The sequence below is a fragment of the Lissotriton vulgaris genome, chromosome 8, assembly GCF_964263255.1.
Source record: "Lissotriton vulgaris chromosome 8, aLisVul1.2, whole genome shotgun sequence".
Classification (NCBI taxonomy): domain Eukaryota; kingdom Metazoa; phylum Chordata; class Amphibia; order Caudata; family Salamandridae; genus Lissotriton; species Lissotriton vulgaris.
In genome coordinates this window covers 42,387,501-42,406,580 of record NC_141696.1, presented here as the reverse complement: position 1 = coordinate 42,406,580, position 19,080 = coordinate 42,387,501, and the positions used below count along the sequence as shown (strand labels likewise).

Sequence of the window (19,080 nt, the reverse complement as noted above, 5' to 3'; positions counted from 1 at the left end):
TGTGAGAAATGTAGCACTTTTACTTACCAGCATTAGTCTAAATTGTAATCTAGGCTTTGAACGTATGTCAAGCTTGTTGTCTGAAGGCCTTTACTTGGAAAACCATGTTAAACATTAGCTAATTTTTCAGGTCGAGCCTATGGCAGCAGCGCGCATGCGCTACTCCCTTTGCGAGCATGCAGTAATGGAGTATGGAGTGGAAACTCCATGGAAACTCCGCTCACTCTCCGCCCATGTTTTTATTTGGCTCATGTCGTGTTTCATAAATGTTGCCTTCTGGTTGATTATGAGGCTTGTTAGTCCTGCCTTATTATAGCCGTCATTTGTACCCCCTCATGGCTATTGGCCCCTTGACTTTGAGTGTTACACCGTGCGTACGTGTTATTTAGACTGTGAGCACTACTTTGTGCCCCTCTCTGCACTCCAGTTGTCCGTGCTTCCCTCTCCTGTTGTCCCTGATGCAATGCAATAGGTCTCCCATAAATGTGAGTCCTATTGCATTGCAAATGCTTGTTATGGCTCCGCAGCATACCATGCAACTTTCTGTGAACATATACCCACGGGTTTGGGGGAGCAGTCTTCTGAACTTTCTGTTCAAATAGTTTTCTGGTTGTTGCTGTAGTACTGACGTCTGAGCTTTCGGCCATTTCAAAGCGATAGAAGGTGGGTAGGTTTGAGCGTGGATAGCACCCTGAGCGGTAAAGCTGCGGAGGGCTGAAAATTGAGACATGGTGGATTGATGGAAAATAAGACGGGGTAGTGTGGAATAGAGAGTTCAGCCACTCTCAATGACTACGACCAAAACCTGGGTCCAGTACTGCTTATTTATTTTTCATGAACTGTATCACATGTAATCTCCACACAGGGAGAGCTGTCTTGTCCATTGCGCTGTGGTCGTTGATTGGCCGTCCGCCGCGTCACGTCACTCCCGGCGTGCCTCGCGGGAGTCACATGACTACAGAGGACTAGACCGGAACATGACACATTTTCCCCCTTAATAACAACAACAGCAGGGAACAATGGCTGAAACGGATCAACGAGGAAGTAGGAAAAATAGAAAGAGAGAGAGGGAGAGAGAGAGAGAGAGAGAGATAAACATAGGAACATAAGTGGAAGTCACTTAAATGTTTGGGCAGCTTCACAGTGTGGCCAGTGTGGGTGTGCGGATCCCCTGCTCACCACTTCTGTCGGAACTGGCGGCTCTCATATTTCTCATATCTCTTCCTGCACTCTGTCTCGGTTTGTTGATGTCTTGTGTGAGGTACAGGCCTTGTCTACGTCCTGGCAGGATGGATGCTGGGTTTGTCACGCAGGACCCTGATCTTCGCAGCTTTCTGGAGTGCCGGTGGAGTTTCCGTTAGAAATCTCCAGGTCCTCCCTCACCGGTTCTGTGGTAGGTGCTTCTCCTCCGTTGGCTCTGGTATTCACTTCGAGATCAATGGCAGAAGTGGCATTGCTGTCTGTGCCTCACTGCAAGATCTTGTTGCACTTAGCCATCCTGGATTGTGAGCACACCTTGCCAACACTCAGCAAAGCCGACCTAGTGTATACGTCGATGACTTGTAGGGGTTTGCTGTCGCACTTTTGTCCTGGGTGGCCCTGTTTGACTCTAACCCAGTCACCTTTTGTCAGAGAGACCTCTCGCATGTTGCGTTTCTTGTCATAATTGGCTTTGTACATGCATTGGGCTTTCTCTATGTTGCTCCGGACGATGGCCGGAAACCACTTGATTTGGAGCAGCATGCTCATCCAGGCCGTATTGTCTCTGGTGAATGGCTCTCTTCCTCTCAAGATCTTAAATGGGCTGTAGCCTGTAAGGGTGGGAGTGATGCAGTAAGCCCACACTGTGCTTTTTTCTTCAGTTTCCCAGTTCTTTCCGGCATTGATGGCTGCTTGGATCGAACCCATGATCACCCGGTTCAAGCGTTCCACTTGCCCGTTGCCGGCCAGGTGGTAGACAGGGGTGTGTCTGATCTCGATCCTGTTGCGTTTGGTGAAATCTGTCCATTTGGCCGAGGTGAACTGGGGCCCATTGTCACTGGTGATGGTTTTGGGAATGCCTTCCCCCAGGAAGATGTTGGTAAGGAAGGTTATGACTGTATCCGAGTCCATCGAGTCACACATGTTGACCTCAGGCTACTTCGAGAAGCGGTCAACTCGGATGATGAGATGTTTAAGCGTACCCCAGGAATTGAGGATGGGGCCTAAAATGTCTATGGACAAGTCTTCCCACGGATTGTTGGGAGAGTTGAATTCGCACATGGGGGTTCTCAAGGTGATGAGTGTCTTATCAGCTCTGGCACAATGTGCGAATGAACATACGAATCTCTCCACTGAATTGTCCATAGCTGGCCACCAATATAGTAGTTTCATCCTTCTATTGGCCTTGAAAATGCCCAAGTGGCCTTCATGTGTGATTTGGAGTATGCAGTTTATTAGCATTTCTGAGGGCAACACTCAGTCCCCTCGCAGCAGAAATACCGAGTCGTCGGAGATTGAGAGTTCATCCCGGACCTCCCAGTATTTCTTGAAATTGCCCTTCGCATGCTTCTTCTCTGGCCAACCTTGAGTTACGTACTCTTTTACTTGTGACAGTTTTGTGTCTTTCGCATAAGCTTCTGCCCAGTTCTGGGCGCTGATGGTATGCTCGTGATCCGTCAGGACTGCCACGCTGTAATGGTCCCACTCGGACTTCGCTACTGCCCCTTCCCTGGCTGCGGCCCTAATGAGGAAGTCTGCCACTCAGTTCTGGGGACCTGGGATGTATTCCACATCATACACGAAGTCTAAGAGGTGCAACGTCATCTTCGTGATGCATGGGGTGGCGGTAACGTTGCAACTGGAGGTGAGGACTTTGACCAGGGGTTTGTGGTCCGTACAGAGTGTGAATCTTGACCCCCACAGGTATTGGCAAAACTTTTTTGATGGTGGAGAATTCTGCTTCTGATTTGGCGGACCAGGAGAAAGCATTTTTGTCTTTCAGTAATTGGTGTAAGTTGTGAGTTTTAGTCACAAAGTTCTTGACAAATTTGCTGTAGAATTATGCCAGACCCAGGAAAGAGCAGACATCTTCCTTGCTTTGTGGGGATGGCGCGGACTTGATAGCTTCCACATTTGTCACCTTTGGAGATATGCCAGCATTGCTGATTTTCTGTCCCAGGTAATTCAATTTGTGTAACCCAAACTTGCATTTGTCGAGTTCCGCCGTGAGACCATTTGCTGCCAGCTTGCGCAGGACGAGGATGTCGTCTTGGAAGGAGAGAACTCCATGGATGGCTTTGAAGAGTGCGTGCATCAGTTTTTGGAAAACAGCCATGGCGGATGCGGGACCAAAGGGCAACCGTCGGAACAGCCAAAGGGCGTAATGAAGGAGGTGAGCTTCCTGCATGCTGGGTGTAGCGACACATGGTGATATGCAGCTTTCAGGTCGATTGTGGAAAACCATTTGACCCCTTTGGTTTGTTCTAGTAGTTTGTTTATTTTGGGCAACGGGAACTTGTCCACAATGATGTTTCCATTGAGTTCACGGAGGTCAATGCATAGGCGAATATTGCCGTTCTGTTTGCGCGCCACCACTAGAGGCACAAGCCATTCAGCGCACTCTATAGGTTCGATGATGCCGTCTTCCTCCAGCTGTTTCAGTTCCAGCTGTACTGCCTCTCTGCAGTTGAACAGGATGTTCCTAACCTTGTGGGAGACTGGCACAGCCCCTTCCTTGAGCATGAACTTGTGTGTGTATTTGGACAGTTTACCAATGTTGCAGTTGAAAACTGTGGGAAACTCCTCCTTTAACCTGGCTGGTGTGGATGGGTTATCCATTAAAAGTACCTAGGTGTCACCGCCTGGGTTAAGTTGAAAACCCAGCGCTCCCTGGTCTGCCCACCCCAGGACAGAAGGACCTTTCTGTGCGACGTATAACTTGGCTGTGTTGTGTCTGCCTTTGAACCCAAACGGGAGGCGCCAGAACCCCACCATTGGTATCCTCTCTCCTGTATATGTGACTGGGTGAATATCTGTGGGATGAAGATTGTCTCCTATCATGGGGGCAAAGTCTGCGTCCCAGATCTCCTTTTGGTTAATTGTGTATGGGGAGCCAGAGTCTGCTACCATGCTGATTTGGACGCCTCCGATCAGCAGTGAACAAGAGGGTTTCCATTTGGGCGTGCAACCGACACCCAGGATGTGGTCTTCCATGCATAGGACACACTCCTGGTCGGATTTGTCCGCCGGGTCCTGGTCATCAGAGTCTTGTTGCACGTACTTGACGGTGGCGCTTCTGGGCTTCGTCTGCAGACGTTCCCGAAATGCCCCATGATTCCGCAGAACGAGCACTTGACGTGGAATGTGGGGCGTTTCAGATCGTCCGCCATGTGAGGCGGCTGCCGCATCTGTAGCAGGTTCCTGGCTTATCCGCTGAAGTGCGGTCGGGTCCCTTTGTGCGCACCTTTTGGATAACTCAGCTCCCTCTTGACCATTGCAATGACTTATGGGAGGGACGCCTCTCTGTTAACCCAAAGCTTGTCTTGGACGCTGGAATGGGTTATGTGCATTATGCTCTGGTCACTGATGAGGTCATCGTGCAGGGTGCCAAACTTGCAGTTGATGGCTAGTTTCTTAAGGGCTGCCACAAAGTCCTCCAACGTTTCCGACTTGGTTTGCTTGCGTTGGAAAAAAAAAACGGTTGATGGCCGTGCAAATGACCAGTTGGTAGTGGCCGTCTAGCCATCGAGAGCATGTTGAAAGACATCGTCGTCTGTGGAAGCTCTTGGTTTCTTCACCATATTGTCATACAAGCTCAGGCCTTTTGGTCCCAAACTATGCAGGAGGATTTTCGTCCTGCGCATACTGGAGAATTCTTCTTCTCCCTCATCTTCCAGCGCGGATAGGTAGTTAAGGAAGTACCCAGTCCAGTCGGCCCACATCATGGCCGGTTCCCCTGGTTTAGGGAAGATGGGGACAGGGTTCGTTAAGGAGAAAGTCTGGGAGCACATGACGTGGGCAGTGTGGAAGATGGAGCGCCTTGCTTACGGGTACAGGTGTGGCGTGGTGCTGTGTAGTGCGCTGCTGGTACAGGTGCGGCATGGCGCTGTGTAGGGCGCTGGCTGGTATCCTTGGAGGATGGTATTGGCATGTTGGCAGAGGACTCTGGCAGCAGAGTACTCACAGGTGCCACTGGTCCTTGTTGGGCGATGGAGCAGGCTTGCGGGCGCACCTTGTGCTGGGCGGCGCGCTGCTGGTGGAGCTGAGCCGGGGAGAAATCCCTGGTGTGGCCTATCAGCTGAGGGCACGTGGTGAAGCGCCCTGTTTTCCAGCCCCACAGGTGGCCGCTGCAGCTGGAGGACTACGGACGACCAGAACATGTGCCGAGGTGCGCGCCGATGCCCCTGGAAGGTGACAAGCCTTTCAACAGCATGTTGTCCATGGTTGTATCCCACCTTGTAAGAGCCGGCTCTTCCTGAGGAATTATCGGTTGGGTAAAGTAGCTGGTTCTCTGCCTCTTCGCCACTGTGGAATAGAGAGTTGAGCACCTCTCAATGATGAGGACCAAAGCATGGGTGCAGGACTGCTTATTTATTTTTCATGAACTGTATCACATGTAATATCCACATAGGGAGAGCCGTCTTATCCGTCGCGCCGCGGTCGTAGAATGGCCGTCTGCAGCGTCACTTCATTCCCGGCGTGCATCGCGGGAGTCATGTGACGACAGAGGACTAGACCGCAATACGACAGGTGGATTTTTGTTAAATATTTTTCTTACAACATCTCGGGGTCGGTCGACGTGTTGGGTGTAAACGTGCAAGTAAGGCTTCCTCCAGGAGCTAGCTGTCTCTGCGATAGCAGCAGATGACTGGGGGGGTATTACAAAATGAACTTCGGAGTCACTTTGTCGGTTCAACTTTCACCTACAGTTGGAGCCAGTGGTGTTGCAAGTTTTTGGCAGCAGGGCTGTCACAGGGGATCACGTTCAGGGAAGGGGCTGTATTTAATAAAATAGATGTATAAAACAGTGTATTATGCATTTATTTAAGCCAAACTTGTACTGTGCGTCACTGGAGGAGTTAACTTGCAAGCTTCGCAGTCAATAAAAACAGTTCCAGCAATTGTGTTGCCTCAGAGGGGACTGTCAAAAGCATTACAAAAGTTCAGTGAGGGCTTATTTATGAGCCCTTGCTTCACTTTTGCGCCGCCGGTGCATCACTTTTTGTGACGCACCAGGAGATTAAAAAAGGCGCCATGTTGCGTCATAATTACAAAGTGATGCATCTAGGTATATGCGTAACTTTGTAACCTCCTGTGCCACAATATGCCTGCGCCAAGTATTATGTATGCATGATGGGCGTTTTGGCACAAGTAAGCCCCGTAGATGTGACGCAGTGAAATCTATGAGATTTCACTGCATTACTTATAGGACGCAAATGCGTCATATCTTACGCCTGCCTCACAGCAGGCATAAGACTGTCTCAGTTACATTTTAAATGGGACTTGCCCATGTGAAATCACACATTGATGGAGTTGCGTCACTTTCGTGACACACTGCAGCAATGCATCGTTTTTGCGCCTACAGATACGTCAGAAATACTGACGTATCTGTAACACCTTGCGACATGATGCGTCATACTGTAAATATGACGCATTCAGCATGTTGCAAGTAGAGCGCTATGAAAAGTGATGCATCGCTGTTTTCGCACAGCGATTTGTCACTTTTCATAAATAAGGCTCTGTGGCTTTTATCCCAAACTGTCCAACAGCTTGGTTGGTCAAGGCACCTGCTGCAGAGTTTGCAGATTTCAATCACAACTTAGTATGACCAGGTCGGTCTTTCATCAGTGTCGCACTAATTAATTTACAATTGCTAGCTCCTATGTTTTTTTATCCCTAATACCAAGAACTCTAAAAAAGACAGGGTCTGGCTCTCTACATCTCTGCCAGTAGTATTGCAGGACAAGTATATATGTGTCTTCTCTATCTCCGGTTTGCTATATACAAATTTCTTTTGAACAATAGTAAGTGTCCTATATTTGGCAAGCTCATGTGATTTTAAGCCTCCCCTTTGTGTTGTAACAAGCCTCTCCCGAGAGGCTTGTTACAACACAAGCTTATTTCCATAAGACTTGGCGTTTTTTTGTATATGTCTTTAACTAAAATAAAAAATACCTTGATGGCTTCGAGGGAGTTCATGACTCAAGGGGGAGGCTTAACATCACATGAGCTTGCCAAATATAGGAATGATGGGAATCTTACCTGTACAGCGAGAGCCAAGGTCTCCACGCCGCTACCGCCAGGAGTCACGACAGAGCCCAGGTCTCCACGCCGCCACCGCCAGGAGTCACAAGACGTTAAGTTCACGTCCCGAGAGCGCCAGAAGGCGCATTTAATAGCGGCCAGACCCGCATCGCGGGACGAGCCGGGCGAAGTCTGGGCCATGGGCGGTCCCGTTCAAGCCCGTTTAAGACCGGTCAAGGACGGGACGGGCCACCCCTCTTCCATCTGCTCTTGCAATATAAGGTCAGTTTATTTTATTTTCTTTTTTACTGTATCTGGCCCCTCCCATCAAGGAGTATAAGTGACAGGTCCTGTAAAGCAACCATGACAACTGTACCATCTGAAGCCCCAAATATTAGGAAGTCGACCGGAGGTTCACTATTAGGTACCCTGGTTAACTTCCTAGTTAGGGTTTCGACAGCACTGGCCAAGGATATCGAACTCACCGAACAGAGACTTTCCTTGGAAACCCCATTTGATAAAAGATCATCATTGGGAAGCCTGGCGAGGGCAAGATCACCAATTCACCATCTATCCAACTCCCAGGATACACTGCCCCCCTCGGAAGTCGTTGAGCAAAGTGACACGCCACAGTCAGTTGCTATCCATGATATTAGCTCAAACTCCCTTACTGGGACGGATGTCCATAATGCTGCAAAGACTATATTCTCTCCCAATATTAAAACCGGCTCAGCCTCCAACGCAAAATCAGGTCTTCCACAACGAGATGTGGGAACGGCTGCTAAAAGGAAGCGCACTAGCGCACAAACTACTCTAGGAGGCAAAAAAGCTAAAACTGGCAAAATGGACGTGCCTAATGAAGTCCCAGCTGCCAGACTTCCACCTAGTCCACTTGATCTACCAACGATTGCCATAGGGAGCATAGCGGGCCAAACATCACTCTGAGGGGAGAAGATCAACCTGATGTGGGCCCATTGTTTTGGAAGAAACTGGAAAGCACTTTCAAAAAATTCTGCACCCCAATTACCACACGACTGGATTCAATCGAGAATAGATTAGTCTGCCTTGAACTCTCAGTCGCATCACTCCAGAAGCAATTGGGTCTGAGGGCTAATGACTCTACTCATAGGCAGACAAAAACCCCAGGCCAAAGGCCAATTGACCTCAACGCTGTTGTAGCATCAAACAGTCGTACTGTCCCCTCTCAAAGATCTCATGTCTTAACCTCTGTTGATGTCTTGTTTCCCAGCTTGCCAGCAGGTGCAAATACAGCTATAAGGGACAAACCCCATCAAATAGCTGCTGGCAGATCAGCATCAAGTCTTCAAAACCCCCCCTTGGTCCAGACCACTGATCCCCTCCCCAACATCGATCTCCCACCACAATCAGCGCCCTACGTGGTGGTTTTGGCGGGGGTTCCCGCTCCGGCACCGGGGAAAAGGGAGACATATGCAGAACTCAAAAATAAGTGCACCTTCTGGCTCAATCAGAAACGACCATTTCCAACAAACATTACAGCAGAAATTCTGTTTGCCAGGAGAGTGAACTGGATTGGCAAGAGCACTAAAACCATGGTGGGGTACTGTGTTATAATTAATTTCAGAGACTGGAGGTGCGTCAAATGTATTTGTAATTGGCCTCAAAATATTTTGTTGCCTGGAATTCTTACACTGCCACTGTCCCACTTTTATGAACCCCGGTACCCAACCACAAGAGGCCTATTCCCACAGGTCGAAATACCGAACACATGCCCTTTGGGGAACATCATGCTCTTTAATAGATTTGATGCCCTCTCAGGTCTGGGGGACTGCGATTGATGCTCTGTGTCCCAAACGTCAGTACATAATAGTATATCTCTAAGTATCGGGGGATTTGTGAAAAAGGGGTTGGACATGATATTGTCCAGCCACCTTTAGATGTCAGAGGGAGATTGGAGATGAAGGCTGTAGAAGACCTTACTGACCTGTTATCCTCTAACGATGAACTCTCCCTGGATAGGGATTCATCACCAAGAGGATCAGCAATAATCTTACCAACAGCCTACATTACTGTCCCTACCCCTCCACCATCCGACCCAGTACGAAAAGGGCCTATGCATGCTCCTGGTGTTTAAATAATTTGGTTGATTATTATTATTATTATTATTATTATTATTATTATTATTATTAGCCATTTATAGAGCGCACAGCTACCCCCAACGGGGGTGTCCCAGCGCTAAAAACGAGCAGATAGGAAGGTCAAAAGGATGAGCTGAAAGGGTCAATAAGGATAAATCTGGGAAAAGAGCCAGGTCTTCAGTTTCCTACAAAACAGAGGCTCTGATGTGAAAAATCTGAGTACTACCGGTAGTAGATTCCACATTCTGGAGGTGGCCACGGCAAAAGCTCTGCCATCCATACGTGCCAGGCGGAATCGTGGGCAGAACATAAGGTTCAGAGACGGACGCTCGTGGACCTTTGTGAATGCATTGATTACAAACAGACGCAGACTGAATGCGGCCCGACTAACACTCCTGAAGTTTTGACAGATACCCATCTCCCTTCAAAGCAACGCCCATGAAGCCCGGGTAGAGCCTATGAATTTTGGTTTCGTACGCTCTCCCCTCCTTTGGAGCCTTTTTGGCCCACCTTTCACTACAGACGGCACCACACGACTTTGCTGTGGTTTTTAGGTGCCTTTCGTCACCCTCCCACCTCCCTCACTTGTCCTGAAGAAGACCCCGTAGTAGGGCAGGAACTAGCCTACACCTTATGGGGTCGAAACGTCGACATACCTTCCTCATCCTACCCTCTAAACAACAGAACATTCAGTGACTGTGTTATTACTCATGTGGGATAGGATTATCCAATGATCAATTTATTTATGACGATGCATATATGTCAATGTGGTACTGAACCTTGAATGTACATAAGACCACTTGTCATTGCTCCTATAATTTGTCTTCTACTTCCACACTATCCTAATCACGGTCCCCTCCTTCACCTGTTCCCTTTCTCCTTTTGACACTGAGACTATATATGTAAATGTCTACTATGTATTGATTACTCAGACAATCAATTTGCATTTGAGGATGTATATTAAAGAACATCACTCATACTAATTTGTTTATATAATTGATTTATAATACTGTTTACTATTGTTATGTGTGTCTAGTATGTTGTTCCAACTGGGACCACTCTATATACAACATCCATACGTGCCAGGTGGAATCGTGGGCAGAACATAAGGCAAAGATGGCTAGATCTCAGATCTCGTGTCGCATGGGTCAGCCTGAGTCTGTGCCTTAAGTATGCGGGGCCTCGGCCATTGAGAGCTCTAAAGGCGAGAACCAGAGCCTTAAACTGAATGCGGAATTTTACTGGCAACCAGTGCAATTTGGCCAAATAGGGTGAAATCGAATGTCGGTAAGGAATATTGCAAATCAGCCTGGCCGCTGCATTCTGCACTCTTTGCAAACGATTAATAAGGTACGCTGAAGCCCCAACGTACATGCTGTTTGCGTAGTCCAGATGGGACGTTATTAGGGCATGGACTACTGTTCTGCGTGACTCATGAGGCAGAAAAGGAATGATTTTTTTTATCATTCAGAGTTTTCCGAAGCAGGATGATGAGACTTTATTGATTTTGGTTTTACAGGAAAGGGCTGTGTCCAAAAGAAAACCTAGATTACCGGCAGCTTGAACTGGTGCAGGGGGAGGATTAAGTTCTGCTGGCCACCAGATGTTAGGGGGAATAGGAGTTTTCTGGTTAAAAAATAAGACCTCCGTCTTATCGGTATTCAGCTTTAAACTGTTGACAGACATCCAGGAGGCGATGTTAACCAGGCAGTGGCGAAACTTAACCAGAGAGCTTTCAGAGTGATCTTTAAATGAGAACACAAGCTGAGTGTCATCAGCATAAAAGATCACTCTGATGCCCCAAGACTCAGCCACCGTAGCCAACGGCCTCAGGTCCTTGTCCTCTCTTTTGTACTCCCTTCCGGGAGATGTTGAGTTGATGATTGGTGGTGACTTCAATTGTCATTATGAACCACTTATTCCGACCGACCCCTGCCCTCACCACGTCTTCAACAAGGCTGACGCTGTCATCGCACCCCACCTGCGGGACATCATCAACACCTTCTTCAACACCGCTACCTTCCCGGAGAGCTGGAAGCACACGGAACTCAGCGCTCTACTAAAGAAGCCATCAGCCGACCCCACCGACCTCAAGAACTACCGCCCCATCTCGATGCTCCCGTTCCCTGCAAAAGTCATCGAGAAGACCGTCAACAAGCAGCTGGCCGCCTTCCTCGAGACGAATGGATCCCTCGGCCTCTCACAGTCCTGCTTCCGGGCCAACCACAGCACCGAGACCGCCCTGATCGCAGACACCGATGAGATCCGAGCTCTGCTTGACAACGGAGAAACAGCAGCCCTCATCCTCCTAGACCTCTCTGCGGCCTTCGACACTGTCTGCCACCGTACACTAGTGCAGCGACTCAGCAAGGTCGGAATCCAGGAGAAGGCACTGGAGTGGATCATCTCCTTCCTCGCCGGAAGGACATAGAGAGTCCGCCTCCCCCCGTTCAGATCTGAAGCCACCGAAGTCATCTGCGGCGTTCCTCAAGGCTCCTCGCTCAGTCCAACCCTCTTCAACGTCTACATGAGCCCCCTCGCAGACATCGCACGCCAGCACAACCTCAACATCATCTCCTACGCCGACGACACCCAGCTGATCCTCTCCCTCACCAACGACCACGCCACCGCCAGAGCCAACCTTCACGAAGGGATGAAAGAGGTAGCCGAATGGATGAAGAACAGCCCCCTGAAACTGAACTCCGACAAGACGGAAGTCCTCATCCTGGGATCCTCACCCTCCGCCTGGGACGACTCCTGGTGGCCCCCCGCCCTAGGCAGCGCACCCAAACCAACAGACCACGCACGCAACCTGGGCTTCATCCTGGACTCCTCCCTCTCCATGACCAGACAAGTCAACGCCGTCTCCTCGTCGTGCTTCAACATCCTGTGTATGCTACGTAAGATCTTCCGGTGGATCCCCACCGAGACCAGGAAGACGGTCACCCAGGCCCTCGTCACCAGCCGTCTGGACTACGGCAACTCCCTCTACGCCGGAACCACCGCCAAACTCCAGAAGAGACTCCAGCAGATCCAGAAGAGACTCCAGCGGATCCAGAACGCCTCAGCACGACTCGTCCTGGACATCCCCCGTCGCAGCCACATCTCCGGACACCCGAGAGACCTGCACTGGCTCCGGGTCGACAAGAGAATCACCTTCCGTCTCCTCACCCACGCACACAAAGCATTACACAACCAAGGCCCAGGATACCTCAACAGCCGCCTCAACTTCTACGACCCAAACGCCAGCTTCGATCGACCGGCCACGCCCTCGCCGCCGCCCCCCGCATCCGAAGAGCCACCACAGGGGGACGGTCCTTCTCCTACCTCGCCGCCAAGACATGGAACTCCCTCCCGACCCACCTCCGCCTGACCCAGGACCACCTCACCTTCAGGAAGCAACTCAAGACCTGGCTGTTCGAGCAGTAGCGGACCCCCCTCCCCTAGCGCCTTGAGACCCTCTGGGTGAGTAGTGCGCTATATAAATGCTTTGATTGATTGATTGATTGATTGATTATTGGAGTCCCCCAAATCTCAACAGATGAGGATGAAATATGGTCAATCTCCCACCAAATATGTATCTAGCCAAACAATGGTCAGCCATGGTACTTCAGCGAACCTCCATAACCTACTCCTTTTCCATTAGAGCTTGTAATGGGCGTTTTAAGGGGGATAGCCCACGGCAACCAACCTACAGTGGAAGGGGTAACACTTCTGTAATTGATTATTTTATGGTCAGCATGCCCCTATGGCCTAAGATCCTCAACTTCCAAATCTCTAGTCGCACGGAAAGTGACCACAATCCCCTGTCAACTGAGATTAACTATGAATTGATAACTGAGGCCAACAAAACTTATGAAAATAGTGACCTCAGAATAGTTCAAGGTGGGAGGCGAATCAGATGGGCTAACATGAAGAAATCCACTGAAGATATGGGTAAATTGTACCTGAGCATAATCCCCCTCCTAGAAAGGGTAAACTTAATCATGACTCTCCCATTTGGTAATAGCGCACAAAGGTCCCTGTCAGGGTTGCATGAGGATCTAACTATCTTATTGGCAAACTCCTTCTATAAAACAACCCCTATTAAACCCAAGCCTCCTGTTACTAAACACCCTTGGTTTAATCGGGGCTGTAAAGAATTGAAACAGGGGCTACTTACGGCACTGAAACAAGGTTCCCCGGCCGCCGTGACTGAAGCCAGGCGTGCCTATAAATTAATGATTTTTAATGCAAAAAAAAGAGTGGGAAGAAGAACGATGGCACGCTATCAGATTTGCACTTGAGGCCAAAGATCCACGGTCCTTCTGGAATCTAGTTCACACAGGGAAACCAGAAGGTAGGACCTCAATTTATCCAAATATACACGAAGAATCTTGGTCTCTGCATTTTAAAGAGCTTTATTCTACTCCCCCAATATCAAATAGCTCAGCCCTCACTGCTTTGACGGTTATGGACCCTAATTGCCCCATACCGCTCTTTACCTTGGATGAGGTTCTTATTGCAGTGCACTCCCTGCAATCGAACAAAGCGCCTGGGCTAGATAGGATCCCAGGCGACCTCTTCAAAGAAGAACCAGTAGTCTGGGCCCCCTATCTCTTATTACTCTACAATGCAATTTTGCAGGGACTACCTCTTCCAGCCACTTGGCTGGGCGCGGAGATAATCCCCATTTTTAAGAAGGATTCCCCACTAGAACCATCAAATTAAAGGCCAATCAGCCTTATCGATGTAAGCCAGAAAATCTATGCGAGACTACTCCTACAATGCCTACTGGACCGAGTAAATGATAATAACATACTGACTCCCCTCCAGGCAGGCTTTAGGGCTAAAAAATCCACCATTGATCAACTTTTACGGCTCCAAGTTCTTTACTGGAAGCACGTTGTCCTGGACCGGGGAAGTTTATATCTAACGTTTGTGGACCTAAAGTCAGCTTTCGATAAGGTGGATCGTAATCAACTCTGGGCTATTTTACTATCAATGGGGGTGCCACCCTATTTGTGTCACCAATTCTAACACCTTCATGATGGCACCTATGCCAGAGTACGCTTTGGGAAGTATGGTCAGCTAACTGGGTCCTTTCCGGTCGAGAAAGGGGTTAGGCAGGGCTGTGTTCTTGCCCCTACCCTTTTCTCCCATTTTCTTAATGGGCTCATCGAAAACCTACTATCAATCAAAGATATAAGTCTGGTAGTTAACATCGATAAGACCAAGTATATGGTATTTAATGCCAATACAACTAATTGTCCACATCCCATGATGGAAGGCAGACCGTTAGAAAGAGTGCCAACATTTGATTATCTAGGGTTGACCCTAACTGATAGAATAGGGTGGGGAGCACAAATGGCTAAGGCCAACCTAAAACTTATACAGACAACTGAGGGAATTTTAAAAGTCCAAAAAACTGTGCGCACAAAACTATTAGTGCCCCACTGGAAATCTTCAAAGTTCAAGCAAGATCTTCTTCCCTCTATGGGGCGGAACTTTGGGGACACGCTCCTTCTACTGATCTAACCACTACTGAAAATAACTTTATTAGGCAAATTTTAACCCTGCCTAGAAGGACTCCTCTAGTCCCACTTAGGCTAGACCTGAATATTAGGCCCATAGCCGAAGCTATTGCCTCACGCACCCTTCTTTATTGGAGGAGGCTGTGGAGCACCAACAAACTGGAAAGCTATAAAAGGGAATTAAAGGTGGTCCTAGCTTCACCAGGAGCAGGTAGAATTCCATGGCTATGCTTTGTTAGACAGTCTCTTGCTCAAATTGGATACAATAACTTATGGTCAAACCCTGAGGTAACATCCTCAACTATTTCTAAGAAAACAATGTCCGGCGCTGTGAAGGACTTTAGCCTCGAAAGGACCATTTGCTCAGTACCATCAACGGGCTTGACCGGTGCCTTCCCGAGTCATAAGTCCACATACAGCTTTGAACAAGAAATAGACGTAATCCAACCTACTTTAGCAAAGAAGTTGTACTTACAGTTTAGATTTGGAACGCTGCCCCTTTACTCTATGACAGACAGGTGGACGTGGGGGTTCGGTACATTTATGCCCCGGCTGTAGAACTGAAAATGAAACTATTCTGCATGTTACTCTCTTCTGTCCAGCCTAATCACATATACGAAGAAAGTGGATAATACAATTATGTAACAATTTGGGTATAAGGGACATCAAGTCTTTTTTAGGATCTTGAAGTCTGACACGAATCCTTTGATAGTGTCCGCTATAGCTAAGTCTCTGTTTTCTATGTGGTTTATTCGAAGGAAATTACTTAAATAACAAGGCATCCTATGTATTTTTCTCCTGAGACTTGAGAATTATTTGAATCAACAAATTTTATCTTAACTTTAAAAAAAAAATGTTTTAATTATTTACATTTTTGTCTTCTCCCCTCCGATTGCAAATGAACTGTGAAGAGTGAAAATTTATTTTTTATGTACTTTGATGGTTAAAACAAACCGAAATAAAGTTTATTGAATGAATGAATGAATGTATATTCTTATCAAGAGGATTTAAGAGTGAGTTATAGGAGAATTTCCCATGGTCCATGTTGAAGCAGGGCACAATAGAAGTGTTGTATTATAGACACTGGAATCATTAGATAAAGAAAGGAGATAATGATTTTTTCTTTACCCTCAGATATAATATCTTTGTGAGGGTAAGGTAATATAAATGTGGTTGAAAGATCCGAATGAGTCTGTTATTTTTAATTAAAGGGAGAATGAGATAAGGTGTTGGGTCATTAAATTGTAAGTGCCAGCATTATATTGAGTAAAGTTATTAAAGATGTTGAGTTATAATATTAGTCACAATTCACAACATTTGACATGAAGACTTTTTGTAAATTGTATAGTTGACTGGTTTTTATTGTGGTAAATTTGAATTGAATAAATGTCTATATATTTATGTACTTTTATAATATAGATGGTTGGAACATCTGTAAAACAAGCCTGAAGAAGGAGGTTGGACCTGTGTTAACCCTCCGAAACGCGTTGCTCTTTGGCCCACGTATAATATGTTCCTATGAAATTGATTGCGCATTATATGATTCCTTGTCGTTGTCTATGAATATATGTACTGTTGTCTAATGAATTTTTAACCATTGAAAACATTGTTATACTTATTGTTTTTAATGTGTTATATTGGTGTGATATTTTTCTGTGCAAAATCAATCTAATAAATTCCTCTAGGAATGAAATAATTTTTATAATGATATTTCGAGAATTATTCTTCTGGTTACTCAATATACTGACCCGCTGTGAATTGATTGTTATTAGTGTGTGAGTAATGTTTGGATGCTGTTTGTAAAACTGGTACGTTATAAATCCCAAAGGGAATTGCTTCTAGACTTTAGGGTATTAAATATATTCATTAACTTAGAGAAATACGGAAGCTATAATATAAATTGGACTAAATCCATCATATTTATGCTACATGGGCAGCCTCCGATACTGCCCAAGACATGCAATGCGGACATAGTTACAGCCGGATTCTGGTATCTAGTAGTATTCAGAACGACAGATACAACATCTTCTACGATTGAAACCTATGGCCACCATTGAGGCGCCTCCAAGATGATGTCCACCATTGGAATGCTATGCTCCTCTTCTTGCTAGGACGGGCGGCCCTTTTTAAAATGATGGTGCTCCCTCGCATTCTTGCCCGCTCAATACTTCATAATATTAGAAAACGAACAGAGAAGGCTACAATGGGGTGTTAAGCCAGAGAGAATTGCACATCAAAAACTGGTTCGGGGCTGGTCCGATGGTGGAATCACATTGCCCGACATAAGCCGCTACTATTGAGCGTCAAAACTGATAGCCATCTTTCACTATGTTTACCAAACGCCCGATGACCCTCCATATCGAATGGATAGATACGTATTTGGGAAAAAGGGACTTATGAGGGCCCTACTCCTAATGGGCCCGACCAAAATCACGGTCCGGCTCTGGCATGTAGTCCAAAAACAGATGAGCTGAGAAAATATGATCACATAATATACGCCGCTTTGGGATGCAGAAATACTACGAACAATGGGCAGATACCAAGGCATCGACAAACAGGATCTGATTGGAATATCTCAGGTGGGAGACCTGTGGGTAGGGGTGGAGTGCGATCATTTGAGTTACTGCCAAAGGAATATGATCTTTCCTCTTCAGAAACGCTCCGCTATATGCAAATAAAACATGTGCTACAGGCAGCAATCCCCAAAGATATGAAAGTCCCAGAATCCTCTCCATTAGAGGATAGAATCCTAATAAACCGTATGAATAAGAAGACCATACCCCTAACATATCAAAAATTCATAAAAAGCTCCCCGGATCCCCTCACCACTCTCAGAGAAAAAGAGCAGGCAGACATCGGTGAAATAGATGAAGAAGACTCTCGAGATGCCCTGTCATATCCAAAGGAAGTGGCCGTTAGCTGTGATATTAAAATATTAAAGGCATGCAGAGTGCCACCGTAGGTGTAAAGTACTAGCAGTGATAGAAAATATTAAAGGCATGCAGAGTGCCGCCATAGTTATAGAGCACTAGCAGTGATAGTAAATATTAAAGGCATGCAGAGTGCCACCGTAGGTATAGAGCAATAGCAGTGATAGTAAATATTAAAGGCATGCAGAGCGCCGCCATAGGTATAGAGTACTAGCAGTGATAGCAGATATTAAAGGCATGCAAAGTGCCGCAGTAGGTATAGAGTACTAGCAGTGATAGTAAATATTAAAGTCATGCAGATTTCAGCCAGAGGTATTGAGTACTACCAGTGATAGTAAATATTAAAGGCATGCAGAGTGCAGCCAGAGGTAAAGCGTACTACCAGTGATAGTAAATATATTACAGGCATACAGAGTGCTGCAGTCGGTATAGAGTACTACCAGTGATAGTAAATATAAAAGGCATACAGAGTGCTGCAGTAGGTATAGAGTACTAGCAGTGATAGAAAATATTAAAGGCATGCAGAGTGCAGCCAGAGGTATATAGTACTAGCAGTGATAGTAAATAATAAAGGCATGCAGAGTGCCACCGTAGGTATAGAGCACTAGCAGTGATAGTAAATATTAAAGGCATGCAGAGTGCCACCGTAGGTATAGAGCACTAGCAGTGATAGTAAATATTAAAGGCATGCAGAGTTTAGCCAGATGTATAGAGTACTAGCTATGATAGTAAATATTAAAGGCATGCAGAGTGCCGCCGTAGGTATAGAGTACTACCAGTGATAGTAAATATTAAAGGCATGCAGATTGCCAGCGTAGTTATAGAGCACTAGCAGTCATAGTAAAATATTAATGATATGTAGAAATAACATAGCAGGTATAAGGAACTAGCAGCCACAGTGAAATAATAATGATATTTAGAAGTATCATAGCAGGTAGAAGGAACTAGCAGTCACAGTAAAATTTTAATGATATGTAGAAGTATCATAGGAGGTAGAAGGAACTAGCAGTCATAGTAAAATATTATTGATATGTAGAAATAACATAGCAGGTATAAGGAACTAGCAGCCACAGTGAAATAATAATGATATTTAGAAGTATCATAGCAGGTAGAAGGAACTAGCAGTCACGGTAAAATTTTAATGATATGTAGAAGTATCATAGGAGGTAGAAGGAACTAGCAGTCATAGTAAAATATTATTGATATGTAGAAATAACATAGCAGGTATAAGGAACTAGCAGCCACAGTGAAATAATAATGATATTTAGAAGTATCATAGCAGGTAGAAGGAACTAG

General features: G+C 46.5%; 1 protein-coding gene across 1 annotated transcript in view; it reads left to right on the top strand.

The window, feature by feature from the left end:
• The window catches only part of LOC147693347 (TRPM8 channel-associated factor homolog), a 171,546-nt gene that overhangs the window by 28,409 nt on the left and 124,057 nt on the right, over nucleotides 1-19,080 (top strand). The window lies entirely within an intron of this gene.